This window comes from Lissotriton helveticus, chromosome 3_2 (assembly GCF_964261635.1).
Source record: "Lissotriton helveticus chromosome 3_2, aLisHel1.1, whole genome shotgun sequence".
NCBI lineage: Eukaryota > Metazoa > Chordata > Amphibia > Caudata > Salamandridae > Lissotriton > Lissotriton helveticus.
Window position 1 is genome coordinate 399,838,277 of NC_136062.1, and position 20,238 is coordinate 399,858,514.

General features: G+C 49.8%; 1 protein-coding gene across 6 annotated transcripts in view; it reads right to left on the reverse strand.

Moving 5' to 3' along the window:
* The window catches only part of APIP (APAF1 interacting protein), a 420,872-nt gene that overhangs the window by 281,001 nt on the left and 119,633 nt on the right, over positions 1–20,238 (reverse strand). The gene's annotated exons all lie outside the window — the stretch shown is intronic.

Sequence of the window (20,238 nt, forward strand, 5' to 3'; positions counted from 1 at the left end):
TCCAATGCGCAGAGCCTATTGGGAAAATAGGAGCTACACTACAGCAGCCGCAGCCCCTGGGCTAGGTAACTCGAGCATTTCGGTGCTCCCACGTAGGTTCACTATCTAAGTGTCCAGATCCTTTTTCGTTTTCAGCCTAACTGGTCGGATTCGTCGATAACACTAACTTTACGAAATCTAGCATCCATAGACTTTGTCCCGCATCCCGCGTGAGAGTGCACACTCTGCACCCGATCTCCCTAGGCCTCCTCCTCGTAATCTTAAGGTTCAGTAGTGTAGTTCTAGCGATCCTGAAGCCTCTGGATCTTGTTACTTACCTGCTAGTATTTCGCATTCCACTTTTGTAGTACATGGTTTTTTGTGCCCCTAGGGCATTTGTATAAATTGTGCAACTTGAAGTATTTTCGTAAGAGTTTTGTATTGTGCTTAGCTCCCTGACTCAAAGAGTTCAGGGTAGAACTGTTATTAATAAATATCCTCTATTTTTATAACAACTTGTGTGGTGTCCTTTCACTTGGTGTTCAAGGGGTATATGTGATGGTAAAACAGCTGGCTTAACACGCCCTCTAGAGTTTAGCCTGAAGACTGCTCGTGTCCATGCTACTAGGATAGCTGGTCTGAAAGGTTGACTTACAACCAATCATCAATAAGGGTTGTTTGGTATGATACAAAGTGATCACTAGAATAGTGAGCACTATATATCAAGCCAACTTCTCACACTTGGGCTTCTCCAAGCCCACAGCAGTGAGTATATCGGCCTCCGCCTTCATACGGGCCATTTCATCATCGGCGTGTTTCCCGCATAGGGTCTCGTCCGAGAAGGGCAGGTTGGCCACCCTCTGCTGGGCCTCAGGCTTCAGTGAGGTCAATCTGAGCCAAGAGTGGCACCTCTGGTTAACTCCATAGCAGTACCCGTGGGCTGCCAGGAGGGAAGAGTCTGCAGCTGCGCTGATCATCTGGTTGGACACCAGCAATTCCTCATTAAGGATCTCCATGAAATCCTCCTTCTTTTCCCATGGGAGGCGGTCGGCGAACTGTTGGAGGGACTCCCACAGTGCCCGATCATAGCGCCCCAACAGCGCCGATGCACTGGCAGCCTTCATAGAGGTAGCGGCCGTCCCGCAAACCTTCCTGCCCGCTGAGTCCAACCAGCGACTCTCCTTGTCCAGATGCACATTGGAGGATGGGGTGGTGGCGTGTTGTTTCCTTGCCACCGTCACAATGACGTAATCCGGAGTTGGATCCATTCGGAGGAAAGCCGAGTCCGCAGCAGGCGCCTTACACTTCTTTTGCAGCCTGGAGGGAGCTGCCTTCGTCACCGCCGGAGTGAGGAAGCGCTCTAAAGCGGGTTCCACTAACCCAGGCACCAAAGGCAACAGAGGTCTCGATAAGTGCTTCTTGTGGAGAGTCTCAAAGATTACGGACGTCGTAGGCGTGGGCACTGTCAGTTGGATAGAAACCACAGCAATGGAGCGCACACCGCTAGCCCCTCCTCCGGATCGGCCCTCGGGATTCTGGTACTTGTAGCACAATAGTGGATCACCCAGGTGGGTGCAAGTCGGTACTTGTTGGACTGATGAATCTCTAGACCCGATACATGTCCCGGGTTTTTGGGTATCGCCCGAGACATGGCTCGGGTTTCGGGATAACTTCCCTCATCAGTAGAGAAATGGTTAGGGGTGGAGGAGAAGGCCGCCAAACAACAGTCAATGGCCTCGATGCCCGAACCGGCACGCAGGGCAGCATCCAGGAGCCCGTCGGCTCAAAGCTCAAGGGAGCCAATTAATAGAAACCACAGCAATGGAGCGCACACCGCTAGCCCCTCCTCCGGATCGCCCCTCGGGATTCTGGTACTTGTAGTTCAATAGTGGATCACCCAGGTGGGTGCAAGTCGGTACTTGTTGGACTGATGAATCTCTAGACCCGATACATGTCCCGGGTTTTTGGGTATCGCCCGAGACATGGCTCGGGTTTCGGGATAACTTCCCTCTTCAGTAGAGAAATGGTTAGGGGTGGAGGAGAAGGCCGCCAAACAACCGTCAATGGCCTCGATGCCCGAACCGGCACGCAGGGCAGCATCCAGGAGCCCGTCGGCTCAAAGCTCAAGGGAGCCAATTAATAGAAACCACAGCAATGGAGCGCACACCGCTAGCCCCTCCTCCGGATCGCCCCTCGGGATTCTGGTACTTGTAGTTCAATAGTGGATCACCCAGGTGGGTGCAAGTCGGTACTTGTTGGACTGATGAATCTCTAGACCCGATACATGTCCCGGGTTTTTGGATATCGCCCGAGACATGGCTCGGGTTTCAGGATAACTTCCCTCATCAGTAGACAAATGGTTAGGGGTGGAGGAGAAGGCCGCCAAACAACCGTCAATGGCCTCGTTGCCCGAACCGGCACGCAGGGCAGCATCCAGGAGCCCGTCGGCTCAAAGCTCAAGGGAGCCAATTAATGGAAACCACAGCAATGGAGCGCACACCGCTAGCCCCTCCTCCGGATCGCCCCTCGGGATTCTGGTACTTGTAGTTCAATAGTGGATCACCCAGGTGGGTGCAAGTCGGTACTTGTTGGACTGATGAATCTCTAGACCCGATACATGTCCCGGGTTTTTGGGTATCGCCCGAGACATGGCTCGGGTTTCGGGATAACTTCCCTCATCAGTAGAGAAATGGTTAGGGGTGGAGGAGAAGGCCACCAAACAACCGTCAATGGCCTCGATGCCCGAACCGGCACGCAGGGCAGCATCCAGGAGCCCGTCGGCTCAAAGCTCAAGGGAGCCAATTAATAGAAACCACAGCAATGGAGCGCACACCGCTAGCCCCTTCTCCGGATCGCCCCTCGGGATTCTGGTACTTGTAGTTCAATAGTGGATCACCCAGGTGGGTGCAAGTCGGTACTTGTTGGACTGATGAATCTCTAGACCCGATACATGTCCCGGGTTTTTGGGTATCGCCCGAGACATGGCTCGGGTTTCGGGATAACTTCCCTCATCAGTAGAGAAATGGTTAGGGGTGGAGGAGAAGGCCGCCAAACAACCGTCAATGGCCTCGATGCCCGAACCGGCACGCAGGGCAGCATCCAGAAACCCGAGCCATGTCTCGGGCGATATCCAAAAACCCGGGACATGTATCGGGTCTAGAGATTCATCAGTCCAACAAGTACCGACTTGCACCCACCTGGGTGATCCACTATTGAACTACAAGTACCAGAATCCCGAGGGGCGATCCGGAGGAGGGGCTAGCGGTGTGCGCTCCATTGCTGTGGTTTCTATTAATTGGCTCCCTTGAGCTTTGAGCCGACGGGCTCCTGGATGCTGCCCTGCGTGCCGGTTCGGGCATCGAGGCCATTGACGGTTGTTTGGCTGCCTTCTCCTCCACCCCTAACCATTTCTCTACTGATGAGGGAAGTTATCCCGAAACCCGAGCCATGTCTCGGGCGATACCCAAAAACCCGGGACATGTATCGGGTCTAGAGATTCATCAGTCCAACAAGTACCGACTTGCACCCACCTGGGTGATCCACTATTGAACTACAAGTACCAGAATCCCGAGGGGCGATCCGGAGGAGGGGCTAGCGGTGTGCGCTCCATTGCTGTGGTTTCTATTAATTGGCTCCCTTGAGCTTTGAGCCGACGGGCTCCTGGATGCTGCCCTGCGTGCCGGTTCGGGCATCGAGGCCGTTGACGGTTGTTTGGCGGCCTTCTCCTCCACCCCATAGCATTTCTCTACTGATGAGGGAAGTTATCCCGAAACCCGAGCCATGTCTCGGGCGATACCCAAAAACCCGGGACATGTATCGGGTCTAGAGATTCAACAGTCCAACAAGTGCCGACTTGCACCCACCTGGGTGATCCACTATTGAACTACAAGTACCAGAATCCCGAGGGGCGATCCGGAGGAGGGGCTAGCGGTGTGCGCTCTATTGCTGTGGTTTCTATTAATTGGCTCCCTTGAGCTTTGAGCCGACGGGCTCCTAGATGCTGCCCTGCGTGCCGGTTCGGGCATCGAGGCTATTGACGGTTGTTTGGCGGCCTTCTCCTCCACCCCATACCATTTCTCTACTGATGAGGGAAGTTATCCCGAAACCCGAGCCATGTCTCGGGCGATACCCAAAAACCCGGGACATGTATCGGGTCTAGAGATTCATCAGTCCAACAAGTACCGACTTGCACCCACCTAGGTGATCCACTATTGAACTACAAGTACCAGAATCCCGAGGGGCGATCCGGAGGAGGGGCTAGCGGTGTGCACTCCATTGCTGTGGTTTCTATTAATTGGCTCCCTTGAGCTTTGAGCCGACGGGCTCCTGGATGCTGCCCCGCGTGCCGGTTCGGGCATCGAGGCCATTGACGGTTGTTTGGCGGCCTTCTCCTCCACCCCTAACCATTTCTCTACTGATGAGGGAAGTTATCCCGAAACCCGAGCCATGTCTCGGGCGATACCCAAAAACCCGGGACATGTATCGGGTCTAGAGATTCATCAGTCCAACAAGTACCGACTTGCACCCACCTGGGTGATCCACTATTGAACTACAAGTACCAGAATCCCGAGGGGCGATCCGGAGGAGGGGCTAGCGGTGTGCGCTCCATTGCGGTGGTTTCTATTAATTGGCTCCCTTGAGCTTTGAGCCGACGGGCTCCAGGATGCTGCCCTGCGTGCCGGTTTCGGGCATCGAGGCCATTGACGGTTGTTTGGCGGCCTTCTCCTCCACCCCTAACCATTTCTCTACTGATGAGGGAAGTTATCCCGAAACCCGAGCCATGTCTCGGGCGATATCCAAAAACCCGGGACATGTATCGGGTCTAGAGATTCATCAGTCCAACAAGTACCGACTTGCACCCACCTGGGTGATCCACTATTGAACTACAAGTACCAGAATCCCGAGGGGCGATCCGGAGGAGGGGCTAGCGGTGTGCGCTCCATTGCTGTGGTTTCTATTAATTGGCTCCCTTGAGCTTTGAGCCGACGGGCTCCTGGATGCTGCCCTGCGTGCCGGTTCGGGCATCAAGGCCATTGACGGTTGTTTGGCGGCCTTCTCCTCCACACCTAACCATTTCTCTACTGATGAGGGAAGTTATCCCGAAACCCGAGCCATGTCTCGGGCGATACCCAAAAACCCGGGACATGTATCGGGTCTAGAGATTCATCAGTCCAACAAGTACCGACTTGCACCCACCTGGGTGATCCACTATTGAACTACAAGTACCAGAATCCCGAGGGGCGATCCGGAGGAGGGGCTAGCGGTGTGCGCTCCATTGCGGTGGTTTCTATTAATTGGCTGCTTTGAGCCGACGGGCTCCTGGATGCTGCCCTGCGTGCCGGTTCGGGCATCGAGGCCATTGACGGTTGTTTGGCGGCCTTCTCCTCCACCCCTAACCATTTCTCTACTGATGAGGGAAGTTATCCCGAAACCCGAGCCATGTCTCGGGCGATACCCAAAAACCCGGGACATATATCGGGTCTAGAGATTCATCAGTCCAACAAGTAACGACTTGCACCCACCTGGGTGATCCACTATTGAACTACAAGTACCAGAATCCCGAGGGGCGATCCGGAGGAGGGGCTAGCGGTGTGCGCTCCATTGCTGTGGTTTCTATTAATTGGCTCCCTTGAGCTTTGAGCCGACGGGCTCCTGGATGCTGCCCTGCGTGCCGGTTCGGGCATCGAGGCCATTGACGGTTGTTTGGCGGCCTTCTCCTCCACCCCTAACCATTTCTCTACTGATGAGGGAAGTTATCCCGAAACCCGAGCCATGTCTCGGGCGATACCCAAAAACCCGGGACATGTATCGGGTCTAGAGATTCATCAGTCCAACAAGTACCGACTTGCACCCACCTGGGTGATCCACTATTGAACTACAAGTACCAGAATCCCGAGGGGCGATCCGGAGGAGGGGCTAGCGGTGTGCGCTCAATTGCTGTGGTTACTGTCAGTTGGATGCCCAGCTTGGCCGCACCTCTCAACAAGACCTCTTGAAAAGAGACCACATCGTCCACAAGGGACACCCTCGTCCGAGGGGATCCTGACAGGGTTGGTGAATAATCCCTTGCGCTGGACGACTCCGTCTGTACCGAGAACGACCCCTCCTATGGAGCCTTCTCGATCTCGTCGATGACCGACGGCAACTCCTGGATCTCCCTCTCTGTCCGGAGCGAGATCTGGGCTTCCTAGGTCTTGGACGTTCAGCGGGAGCTTGCGGCGGCACCTGCGGTTTTGCGGGTGCCTGCGGCGGCACCTGCGGTTTTGCGGCGGAACCTGCGGTGGCGGCCTGACCGGGGACCTCGGCCGAGGTACCCCCTGAGGCGGCGTAGGGAAGTGCGTCAGTGAGACCGACCTTGGAGGCCGTGGAGGTGCATGTGGAGGCACAGGAGGAGGAGGTGTTGGAGGAGTGCGCGGAGGCGGCTCCTTCGGCAGTGGAGGAGGAGGAGTAACTGACTTTGGCTTGGGAGGAGAGTACACCACAGAGTACACCGAGCCCGGTGACTCCCTCATCTTCTTCCTCGGTGTAGGGGACCGAGAAGTAGCGCCCCCTGTCGGTGACCGACGTCACCGTTGTGCCGCTGAAGATCTGGAAGGACTCCTGGCTCCAGAACGCCTCCTGGAGGGTGATCTCTTCCTCTTCAGCGTCGAACGCCGCTTCGGCGTCGAAGAGCGCCTCCTTGACGCCGACTAACGTCGTCTCGACATTAAAGACCTATGCCTCGACGGCTGGCTACGCCGCCTCGACGCTGAAGATCTGCGCCTCGACGTTGAACGCCTCCTTCTCAACGCTGATCGCCGAGTCGACGTCGAGGGTGAACGGCGGTGTCGCCTCGACGGCGAGCGCCGAGTCGACGCCGTCGCCTCGACGGCGAGTACCGATGCAGTCTGGAATCCTCACGACGCCTACGTGTTGATGACGACGTCTATGATGAAGACGTCTTCGGCGGCGACCTCGACGGCGGTCTCGTCAGTCCCCTCGACGCCGAACGTCGACGTCGCCTCGACCCAGAGCCCTGGGGAGAAGGGGAGCAGATCGCCGTCATGCCTCTCGACGCCATCGTCGATGGTATCAACGTCGACGGAGAACCCCCAGAGGCCTCAGCATGAGCAGAGGAAGCAGATCCAGCCTGCCCAGACCCACCTTGACTCTGCAGCCTTCTTTCTTCCAGTCCTTGGAGCCTGATCTTCTTTCTGTCTCTCAGGGCCCTGGAGGAGAAGGTTTGGCAAATCTCACACTTCTCAGGGAGATGAGTATAAGGAAGGCACAGGATACACAAAGAGTGTGGGTCCGACTTGGCCTTCTTCCTCGATCACTCCGGGCATTTATCAAATAATGCAGGCATTTTTTATAAAAAAAGAACTGCACAGAACACTAGAAGAGGAAGAGGGCACCAAAATATGTCGAGTGTAAACATTCACTCACTTTAAAAGTGCTAATAAATTCTATAATAAACCCAAAAAGGGAGCGCTCAATGCTCCAGGGTCCTGCTAGCAGGAGCCGGAAAAAAGAACTGAAAGTAAATGGGACCTGCAGGGCATTCTGGGATACTGAGAAAGTTTTAGAAAGTTTTCTTAAAGGCACGGTAACCCTTTTTAAGCCACATAATAGCAGCCTATGGGCTTGTCTGTCCTCCCCTTCCTCTCTATCATTTCTGAGGCTTTACTGGTAAAGGGGGAAGTTTTTCTCTGTGAAGAAAACTTGGTAAGCTGTGCTGGTTGTGGTTTTTGGTGGAATGTGGAATGTCTAGCTGAAGTACTGGACAGTGTAGCCTATGGATATAGGCTGCATTATATGTATTTTAATTCTCTCTTAAGTGTCCTTGCAGGACTGCATTTTTAGACAGCTTAAGAGAATATTTTTGATTGCTCCGGGGTCCATGCTCATGAGCGGGACTATTCACTAGATTATGACTATACACAGAGATCCCCTACTACAGAAGTTACAATTGTGATCATCATGAGGGCGGATAGGGGACCTCTCTGAGGAATGCCACGAGTCATAAGGGACCCCCTCCCACTCCCGTTCCCCCTCCTGGCTCAGCAGTGCAGAGAGAGCAGATGAGATCTGCAGATAATAACCAGGCAGTCTCAGGAAGAATGACGAGACAGAGCTGCCCTGCCTGCAGATCATAAATTAGTTTTTCTGATCAGACTGTGCGACTACAAGAAGGGTATCAAGGCGTGCGCTATCTAGTGTTTATTAGGAACAGACCCCGCTGGTTGAAACAGGGCAGTGGACCAAATCACTGCTAGCATAAATCAGTAATTTTCTCTCCGTTAGTGATATAAGTCTCAGCCTATACTGTTGTTATTCAGTGCACTTCACTATATCACATGTGGGAGATCGGGGCCTCACCAACACTGTCCTTTGCCCCCGCAGCATGAGCGGTCACAGAGAGCCCCTTGGTATTGTGCTTCCTTTACTTTAAATCAAACCAGCATCTTCCTATAATTCTTTCTTATGTCAGGGTCTTGGCAGTACATTGCACAGAGGCGCATAGCGCTGCCTACTTTCACTCACCACGCTCCTGAATAGCCTGCGCTGTGGCTGCTTCATCTCAGCGCAGATCCCTGCAGCGTCTCCTGTAGGGAGCCCCGAGCCTGGCTCCCAGGGGCCAAGTCATGTAGCAGCGCAACAGAGCCGTCCCAGACCAATGGGCCGCTACTTGTTCCTCCTGCACCGCATGACACAATCCTTACTGCTGCGCCTCTAAACGCCAGGGCAGCAGGCCTGTCTCCTTCGGCCCCGGCCTCAAGCACTCGGCCTCGTGAGCGCCCAAGACCGCTCAGTGTGTTAACGCCGCTGTCAGCCTTCACTGTGCTCAAGCGGCAAGGTAAGCCTCTCACCCACCCACCCAGAATCCTCCTACAGCCAGGGGAGGCTCGCCACTTCAGCCCCTCACCACCTGGGAGGTCCGACCATGCCACTGCGTGAGCCCAGTCACTTACCGCGACCCGATCCCGGACCTGGGTCCTGCATAGCTGCCAAGGTTTCCGATTGCTATGTGTGACATTTTTATAATGTCAGTGTGATTATGAGTGACATTTCAACAACTATCAGTGACACTTTTCTCACGAGCAGGCTCAAGCAGTAAAGGCGAGGGAAATGTATATAAACATTGGAAATGACACCCATTTGTGCAGCAATAAACTAAGAACATCATAACCCCTTCCATGCTCATGACGAGCTGAGCTCGTCATGAACAATGGGAAACAAGGGTCTGCAGCACAGCAGGATAATCTCCCTAGCAGCCAAGGTGTTAAAACTGCTTTCAACAACAGAAATGGAAAGGCACTAACATAGTGCCCTTTTACACTGATCGTAATTTGGGGAATATGCAATGCATCTTTGGTATATTAGAGTTCTTTTAACAGGGATATTTAGCCCCTCCTATGTGCGAAATAACTGTGGTAACTTTAATTTTATAGTAAAGTCACAAAACTACACTGGTGCATCTAAGTGGGGAAAATTAGCAAAAAAATGCAGCTGACGATGCCCTCGAGAAGTGTCTCTGTGAGTCTATGACAGCCACACTCGCTGGCTCCGCCAGCTGTATACACGGATCTCTCAGCTGCTGTACAGTATGTCCCTAGTCATGACACTGGTGAGGAGCCGAGCCCCCCCAAACAGCTCTCATTGCAGAACTGGTGACAATGACACTGCTTGGCTAATGTGAGAGGTGTGCCTGCCCTTAACACGACCTGCTCAGCCTCTCCCGGACTTAGAGCAGAGTTCTAGTGTTGCTAGGAGAGTTGACAACAACAATTACGGGGGGCACAGTCTGAGGGAGGAAACAAAACATCGGAAAGCACTAGTACCTAGGTCTACACTAACCTCGTCACATAGCTCCGTTCCGTAACAGCAATCTATACATGGCAGCTATGGTGAGGTACTTAAAAATATGTAATTGATCATTCCAGTTACTAGATTACCTGCTCTCTCGGGCACTTACTCATTATTCACATTATGATGGTCACTGGGCGGCTGCGGGCTGGTGGGCTGGGTCCCGGTCGCATCAGAAATTACTACCGTTGGGGTGCATTCAATCGTGCTGCAACCGGCGAGCACAGCAGCTTGCTGCACCCACTCTCACGGCGGCTAGCCCCTGGCACTATCTCTGTGACATCGACCCGTGGCTCTGGCCTGGTCTGTGTGGCCAAATGGTGCAGGTGGGATCCATTCCAGATTGGATCCATGAGCCGGCATCTTTACCACATAAAATCGGTGGTGTCAGCAGCTTAGAGTCTGGCTTTCCCTGTACTGACCGCAGCTCTTAGCCGGTTTGTCCTTCATTGACAATGGTGAAAATAAACCAGCGTTAGTGTCCAAAATTGCCTACCGCTGCAGTAAGAGCGACGAGGTCAAGAGGAGCAGGTCCGACCTGCGGTTTTTAACTTTAAAGAAGCATGGGCGGGAGCACGAGAATGGACGTGACTCACTTAGCCTAGTGACGCTGCTTCATCATTGCGCCCTGACTGCAGTTACGTCACTTTAAGTTCGGTTCAATGTCTATCGGGCCGGAAGTGTGTCTAACTTGAATTTAACAATGACATTGTAGTAATACTAACTCACAGAGCTGCGAACAGAAGATCTTGTCATCCTCCTTAACCTCCGCCTGCCTGGAGCAGTTCGCACTGCGATGTCAGGCACTGCAGCTCAGTCGTCAGTCACGTGCGTTTTATCAGCGCTCCACGTGTCAGCTGAAGAGGCGCTATAATGCGTGACAATGCATTTCAGTGCGGTGATGCGGATCACCACACTGAAATGCGCTACACTAACGCCAGATGCGTGATACTTGGCAGGACTGCCGTTCGCCATGGGGGGGGGGGGAAGCACGTCTATGACCATCCTGATTCAGGCAAACAACGGGAATCTAGAAGCTTTCGACTCCCTCTTCCCTACACTCCGCACCACTTTTCCGCGCACCCCTAGTTCCTTCTTGGCCCAGCACCAACCAACAGTTAACCATCCCCTCCAGGGTTCTACCCCTACCTCGTCCCACCCCTCCTATTCCCGACACCCCAGAGACACCTCCCACCCCAGAGACACCGCCCACTCCAGCGCCTCCACAGAGACTGTCCGTCAATTCTCAAAAGGTCAACAAGCCCGTCCTCCTAATTTGACCCACCCTCCACATCTCCTTGAACCTGCTCGACCGCCTTCGTCCCCCAATAACACTAGAACTAACCCAGACCCTAGAAGGTCGATTTCACGCCGTGGCGCAATGCACCCGCCTCCTGGGGTACAAAAAGGAAACAACATGCTCTACACCAGTAGCAATAGACATCTCAGCTTGAACACGATGTCACTGCTCTGGCCAACCAGCCCCTTGATGACCTCACACCCGCACACAGTTCCATGGCGCAGCGTATCGCTTCACTAGAATTCCAGCTTGAAATCATTTCCCGGGGCCTGAGCGAAATCCTCACCAATCTCGACAAGGCCCGAAGGCCCCAACAATACCCCACCAGGTCTCCTCCTCCATCCAAGACATCCAGAGAACAGGGTTTCTGCCTAAATATGATAAATGTATGGGCTCATGTAGAGTCCCAGCATGGAGAATCAGTCAAAAGCCCACTAAACCAATAGACAACATAATATCAAACAACCACAGTTAAAAAAATAATTTCATTTTTATTATATATATATTTCTTTAAGAATCAATCAATAGAGAAATAACAAACAAACACATCTTTGGACTCACATGATAAATAAGCACCTCATTCAGAACTAGTCCCACACAGCCCTTCAAACATTCACATCCGCACATCCATACGTCACAACCATTCATACATATTTCTAACAGCACAAAAACAGGTTGCCTACTGATGTTGATGACTCAGGTCCCACAAGGTCTCATACACAGTAGAGATCAAAGGTAGCAATAGTGGGACAATCTTCAAGCGCCAACGCGTGTTTCGGTGTTCAGCCTATGTTTGAGCCACACCTTCATCAGGGCACAAAAAGAAGGGGAGGGGGACGGCAACACCACTCTCGGGGTGTCTTAATGGTCAATGTGGAGGAGATATCACGCGAATCCTGACATTAATATGCAGATCAAACTCGGAGGGAGAGAAATGGGATAAACCATTCCGGAAACTACAGTCGGAGCAATACCTTATGTTAAAGGTGGAAAAAGGCAGTTCTAAGATCATGCAGCAAATTCCCTGGGGTGGGAACAAAATGTGCCAGAACAGGCAAGGTAACTGTCCTGCTGGTTTAGGATGGATCCCACGATCGGTGAGTTAATAGTCTTTAAAGATGCTTTTTTTTTTAAGAAGAGCTTTATCCAGCTGCTGCCCTCAACGTTTGTGATAAACACATACTCCAGGCTAAGAGATCGCTGGTCCGGATGAAAGGAAGGGGGGAAGGGTCAGCAGCTTCCCGAGGGTCCGTCTAGTCTCCTCCTCCATCCAACTCTCTCCTCCACCAGTGCCCCACTAGGCCCGCTGCTTTCCCCGTGACACACGTACAGAGACCCTCAAGAAGGGAGAAGGAGGACCGGTCACAAAAAATCCTAAGAAAAACAGACTGCGGCACTAGAGCTCAAGCTCACTCAAATAGTGTCATCAAGCCTGTCTCCTAAAGACCTACGAGGACTGAAGCAGCGATGTCTGACAAAGAAGCAGTCGATTTATCCTCCTCGTACGACACACTCACCTTTGACTCCCCTAAATCCAAAATCCAAGTGATCACGGGTCTCGGAAGAGACCCTCAGTGCACTAAACTTCCCAGATCGTCTTTCCTCACCGCCCTTCCCAGAGCTCCCAAGGAAATGATCCATAGCACTAAAGAGCTTTCCACCAACTGCATGCTCATCAACTGCAGATCGGCATCCATGCATGCAACCGAACTAGCAGAAGCCATTCTCTCGCAGGACGTTGACATTGCATTCATCACAGAGACCTGGCTCAATGAGCACTCCTCACCATGCCTAGACATGCTTGTGCCCCCAGGGTTTTCCATTATCAACAAAAACAGAAAAGACCAACGAGGGGGAGGAGTTGCCATCATCCATAAAGATAACATCTCCATCATGGAAATAGACTGGTGCAAATACAACACCTTTGAATGCCTTACCGCAAACATAAAGACCAAAGATAACGGAACAATGCTCTGTCACCTCCTGTACCACCCACCGGGCAACACCTCAGGTTTTGGGGAACAATTATCAGACCTGATTGCTCACTGTGCTCTTGGAGACTCCAACTCCTTAATTCTTGGTGATCTTAACCTGCGATGGAATGAAGCACATAATCTGCTAATTCAAACGCTATCCAGTCTTCTCGGTGACAATAATCTTACACAACACTGCACAAAGGAGACGCATACAAAGGAGCCACCCTAGGTGCCATTATTGCCAAACGAGACGCAATCTCGATCGAACACGTACTCCCCGTGGACTGGTCAGACCACCACATGATCCTATTCCATATCAACCAATATATTCTCTCTCAACCACCGTTGCAAGACCCCCAAATGGGTCAGAAACCTCTCTCAGATTCCCATGGAAGTCCTCGAAGAAAGGATAAGCGCCCTCCTGCCCTGACCCAATGACCACCTCTCCACTACCAAACTCACTACTTGGTACAACTCGAACCTGGAGACTATGCTAGACCAACTCGCTCCCAGAAAACTGAAAAAAGGCAGAGCCATTCCGTCCAGGTCTTGGTTCAACACGGACTGTAATACCGAAAGGAGAAACCTAAGAGCCATAGAAAGAAGCTGGAGGAAGAGCTCTTGCTCCTCTCTCCGCGAAGAACTCAAAACAATCATATCAAAAACAAGAAATCCACTTTTTTTGCTCTGCACTGGATAGCTAAAAAAAATAGACCCAGAGAGCTCTACAACATCATTAGTCAACAAACCTCGAAGTCGGTTGTCTCCTCAATTCTGGCATCCAACGAACTTTGTGACAACTTCTTAGTGATCTTGTCATTAAAGATCGAACTATCTCTGGACACCATTAACACTCGACCCACGAAGAGCACCATGCCCGGGACGGTCATTGTCGCTCCTGGCTCCGCCTCCAATTCTTGGCTAAGTCTCCGCCTCGTCCAAGATCATGAGATAATCACACTGATCTCCACTTCCAAACCCTCTTCCCATGTCCTTGACCTCATTCCACCCCTACTAACCAAAAAACTGAAGCGCTCCCTAGCACCACTTTGCTGTACAATAATAAACAGCTCCATGGAAAATGGAGTCGTTCCAGACTGCCTTAAAGTAGGTCAAGTCACACCCTTGTTGAAAAAACCTAGCCTTGACACGACGGATTTGAATAACTTTAGACCTGTATCTAACCTTCCCCTTCTATCCAAAATTCTAGAGAAATGCGTTCGCCAACAGCTTACCCAACACCTGGATAACATCAATTTCTTGGACTCCCACCAATCTGGCTTCAGAAAAGGCTGCAGCACTGAAACCACGATCCTCAACATCATAGACTATATCCACCACTCACTAGACTCTGATCAATGCTGCCTCCTCATTCTCCTCGACCTATCGGCAGTATTTGACACAAGAGACCATAAACTTCTCATCAGGGCTCTCCAAGAAAGAGCCGGTCTTGGTGAAGTGGTCCTCCAATGGTTTTCCTCATTCCTACAAAATCGCACTCAAAAAATAAAAATCTAAAACTTTGCTTCTGACTCTCACCCTATCAGCAAAGGAGTCCCTCAAGGCTCAGTGCTCTCTCTGCAACTCTTTAACATCCACATGGAACCCCTCACCAAACTACTCAGAGCAGCTTTCATCCGCTTCCATCTCTAGGCAGACGATACTTAGATATATCTGGAAACCTCCTCCCTCAGTGACATTCAAAGACTCAATGACGTACTGAATGATGTCCAAAACTGGCTGTCTTCGAATCGTCTTAAACTAAACCCCGACAAAACCGAGATTCTTCTCATCTCAAACAAAGAGGAAATCCCTCAAATTACGGAATGGATCAAAGCTGTAGATGCGCTCAACGGGAATCTCACCCTAGCTGACTCTGTCAAATTCCTTGGTATCACATTAGACCGGAAACTAAGCATGACCAGACATATCAAGAATTCGGCTAAGAGCGCCTACCTGAACCTCAGGCTTTTGAACAAAATAAAACCCTTCATCCCGCCTATCTGAAACAGGCCACCCAAACCCTGGTACTGTCAAGGCTGGACTATGGGAACGCAGTCCTCTGAGGAATTGCAAAGACACACCTAGCTCCCATCAAAACAACTCTGAATGCGGCAGCCAGAATGGTCACCGGAATCAAGAAATTCAACCACATCTCTCCGGCTCTCAGTGCACTTAGGTGGCTCCCAGTTGAAATGAGGATCAGCTTCAGATAAGCGTGCCTCACTCAAAGTCCTACATACCGGCAAACCCGAATACCTGGCAACCAAACTCAAAAAAGCCGATCAGGCCAGGAACCTTAGAAGCTCTAATTCAAAAGCCAACTCAAAATCCTGTTCCTCAACCGTGCCCCAGGGAGTCAATAGGAGCTCTCAGGGTGGGGGAACAGACTCTTATTTTCCGCTCCATCACCATCTCAGTGAGCCTACGAAACAGATGTTCCCTCGACTGCGAAGCTGACCCCTCAACATCAACATGCATTTTGTCACTTTCTTGTACAGTTTGTTTTCTTCGCAATGTATCCTCTGTAAAGCGCTCCGCTACCCTCGGGTCAGGCTAGCGCTGTATAAAACTACTAAACCACTGACGCAACACGCCACCCGCTTTTATTTTATTTATAAATGGCGGTCCGCTTTAACTGTAGTGGCCGTGTTTCTTTATTTATATATTTTAGCAGAGCTGTCCGTTTTAAGAATAGAAGCCGAGCTTACTTATTTAATTATTTGTTTGTTTACTAGCGCCTATCCCGTGATTTCACATTCTTGGAGACCGCACCCCTTTCTTTCGACAACCGCATTTTAAGAAAGGTGTGTGGCTGCTATTAAAGTGAAAGTACGGCATGGGTGCTTTTACACAAAAAAAGTCTGCTTGTCAATTTGATAAACAGGTCCTTTTTTTGTCAAAGCACCCCAAGCCACAGTTTCACTTTAATGTCCGCCAAGCACCTTTCTTTAGACGTGGCTTGTCTAAACAAAGGGACGCGGCCTCCATGAATGTTGAAGCGCCGCATGGGCGCAAGCAAACAAACAAATATTTGCAATGCAATAGGTCTCACATTTGGGAGAGTTTAAGCTATTGCATTGCTAATGCTTCTGCCATTTTGCATACTTGGGCATGTGTGCTGCACACGTCTACAAAACGCCATAGCTGGCTGCGCATGATTATCTTCCTGTTTGTTAGCGATGCTGGCTAAAGTCCACTGGCAAAACCAATCCGTCCCAAGGTCATATCTAGTGGCTTTTTGACAATTCTTTATGTAAGATACATTTTCCTACTTTGGACTCGTACAGTTATTCCATCGACTGGTGGTACAGGAGGGGAAAGATACAGCTGACTGAAATACACCCCTCCACAGACTCACAATATACTGCTGACAGCAAATATTGTCAGTGCTTTACTTCTTTAGCACAGCATGAACTACAGTTTGTAAAACTGTTGGAAGTTTAGAATAATCTTTAAAAAAAAAAGTTTTGTAACAGTCTATAAACAAAAGTCCCACTGTTATCTAAATATGCATGGTTAGGCACCTCAGTTTCAAAGTCAATTTATAAGTCCTTGGTTTGTGCACAGCGCGTCCGGAGCACGCCACACGTATTCTCCACTGTTAAACAGACACAAGAACTTTTGAAGAAAGGGACGGTTCACCAAGTACAAAATTCAGAGAGCTTCCAATTTAGCCAAAATTAACTCCTTTATTCTTTTTAATCTTTAAAAAGCCTCAACCAACGCGTTTCATTCCAGACGGAACTTTGTCAGGGCAAAAATATCTTTGTATCAGTCCGCCAATCAACTAGTTCCACATTTGGGATATATTCCGTAAAAGCCCGGGTCAAAAACAAAGATTCTAAGCACGTTCAGTATACCCCAGTATTCCCAATGATCAGTATGTCTGGACAGGACCCATGATTGTCCTAGCTTTGAAATAACTTTGACTTTATATTTCAAAATATATATAAAGTGAATGAAAGGGCCAAAGAAACAGCCAGTGTTCCTTATCAGGTTTGAAATTCACTGTCTCTGTACCAGTCCCTCAGTTGATACAATTGTAACCTCACAGTGTTTTTAGCCAGGTTCTTTCTCCCGCCACAGTTTCTCTTACACTGGGCCGATGGAATGATATGGCACGGTTGGCTAAATTATGCGAGAAGAAAAGGAAAAATATGCAAGAGATGATGGTTATGAGGCAAGTGTGGCAAATGAATTATTATGCGGGGAAACGCCGCATACACCATATGAAAGCAAGTTGGAAAATGTCCGGTATTGGGCATGAGGGTTCGCTGTGCTGTTGCGTCAACTGTTGGTGTGGTTATGAGTGCATGTGACTAGGTGGCGACATGTCCTTGTACTGTTACTTGCCTTTGCACTTGTCAGATGCTAGCTGTCTCTGTGTATGTCAGCTGCCTCTGGCAGATGCTGGCTGTCTCTGCACTTTGAGATGCTCTCTGCTTCTGCACTTGAGAAGGTTTGCTGGAGATTGTGAGATGTTGGAGGTGCCTACAGTTGTGAAATACAGGCTTTGCAACACTTGTAAGGTGCTCTCTAGCTCTGCACCTGCGAGTTGCTGGTTGTACTTGCACCCCTGAATCTCAGCTTTCAATCAGATTGTGAGAAAAGGGCTGTCTCTGCACCCATCACAGAACATATTTCATTTCCAAGGTGCGAGGCAGCAAAAGAGGGGGGGTCCAAGTTGGGCCGGTGCCGTGGCAGGCCCTCAAGTTCCCACAGACCCGTCAAAGACATCATGGACTCTACATATATGTGCGGGAGCGTGGGAGCACGTAGCACAATAGCATCTTCTAGGCACATTCTGTCCCTGGGTCGGTGTGCGCACCGATCTGCCAACATGCGCAGATGGGTGCAAAAACAACTACATGTAATACTGTCAGGCTTTAAAGGCTTTCCAATGCATGTGTTCTCACATTTAAAATATATCACAAACTGAGACTAGGTTATGGCCATGCAGCTACAGTAAAAAATACATTTATGTGTTAAGTTTGACAGGCGAGCAATAGGCCCAACTCCAAATTACATTATTTTTTTACAGACTCCGCGACGAATTGTCATCAAAAAATTAAATGTGCACTCTGTATTACTGATGTAGCTCAGATTTCACCTAGATTCAGGCATTGCTTGATTTTTGTGTTTCAGACAGACTGCATGTTAAAAATGGCACGCAGATTTTGGTGCAAATAAAAACACATGGCAAGTGAAAACATGAAATGAGACATGTTATGTTTTGTTAAAATGCTCTTTTATAGCGCACGGCTACTCCGGAGGAGTGTCCCGGCGCTTTGGCAAAGAGCCTAAGGAATAGCCGGAAACACAGCACAACATACATAAAGAAAGAGGAGGATAGAAACCAGTTACTGGGTAAAAAGCCAGGTCTTAAGTCCCCTTCTAAAGGAAAGCAAAGCATCAGTTTTCCGAAGTAGAACAGGGAGACCATTCCAGCCTTGAGCCGCTAAAAATCGAAAGGAACGTCCTCCAACTCTGGTCAGACGGATAGGGGGAATCAAAGCTTTAGAAAGAGACGCAGATCGTAGCGTCCTACGAGGCACATAGAAAGATAGGTGTTTCTGAAGATATTTAGGGCCTATTTGATGAAGAGATTTATAGGCAAAAGTAAGCGCCTTAAAAACAATCCTTTTGGCAACTGGAAGCCAGTGCAGTTTCTTAAGCAGCTCTGTGGCTCCAGCTCTACGCTGGAGACCAAAAATGGCTCTAGCTGCAGAGTTCTGCACGATTTGTAGTCGAGCCAAAAGGTATTTTGGCAGGCCAAGATAAAGAACGTTCGCGTAATCGAGACGCGAACCTATCAAGGCCTGCACAATGATCTTTCTGTGCTTCAGCGAAAGCAGCGGAAGAAACTTCCGCATCATCTTTAAAAGGCCGAAGCATTTGCCAGTCAGTCCGATAATCTGGGGACCGAAAGTAAGGCCATCGTCCACCACAACGCCCAAGTTTTTTAACTTTTGAAGAAGCGGCATCCGGTGGGGACATGTCTGATGGCCACCAGGTCTTCCAGCCGGGATCCAGAGGACAATCAAAAAAAAGTAATTCCGACTTGTCGGAGTTACATTTTAAACTGTGGCGCTGAAACCAGGCAAAGACAGCGCTCAAACAGTCTCTGATCCGCGAACCGTCGAAATCACTGCCCTTGTCAGATGTAAAGAGCAACTGGGTGTCGTCAGCGTAGGTTATGATCTGGGCACTGAAAGATTCCGCAACCGCCGCCAAGGGGGCCATATAGATGTTAAAAAGCGCAGGGCTCAAGATAGAACCCTGCGGTACTCCCACCTCCAGCGGCGGCATTTCTGCGGAAAACGGAGGTGCCCAGACCACTTGCCGGCGGCCGGTCAGAAATGACTTAAACCAGTTCAACACCGTCCCTCGCAAACCGATCTCCTGGAGTGTCAAATTGCTTTCCGTCTGAAATACTTTCATGTAAAACCCATGCTCAATTAATTAATCCAGAGTGGTTAAAATGTGTTTAGTTTATATCTAACCTCACTATAGAATGTACATTTAATTTAGAGAATATATTTTTTTAAACTTCTAAAGTAACACATAATTGTGCTGAAATAACAGGCATTTTCAGTGTAGAGAAGCAAGTGACTTCGGTTTGCTTTAGCAGCGGTTCACTAACCTTGAGATAAGGAATGGAATGTTTCCTTCCATCTCCTCTCCATGAAAGACATTTGTTCCTATGTTACTGTCTCAAGAGACCTTGGCTTGGCCTTGTTGCATATTTAGACAATGTATATTCAGTTCACAACACATCTTTCTTATAATATGTATTAATTAATTAACCATGCACCAACACTACATGTGGGGCAAACGTAATTTGCATGAAAAGCTATCTAAAACATTAGATCATGTTGCTATGAGCATGTAGTAATGGTTTGCGCTTTGAAAACTTGCACTGGTGCATGTTTATGATATGTTGTACATTGCACATTTTGCATGTTGTGCACTAATAATAGAAAAGCAGCTTTAAATTAATAGCTTTCGCTAGGTAATAATTAATACAGGGTATTAGAATGGTGGGAGGCGAACATAATGGGTTTTACTTCATAAGGAATATGCTACTTACCAGTATGCATCTGTTCTTGGCATGTAGGGCTGCTGACATTCATA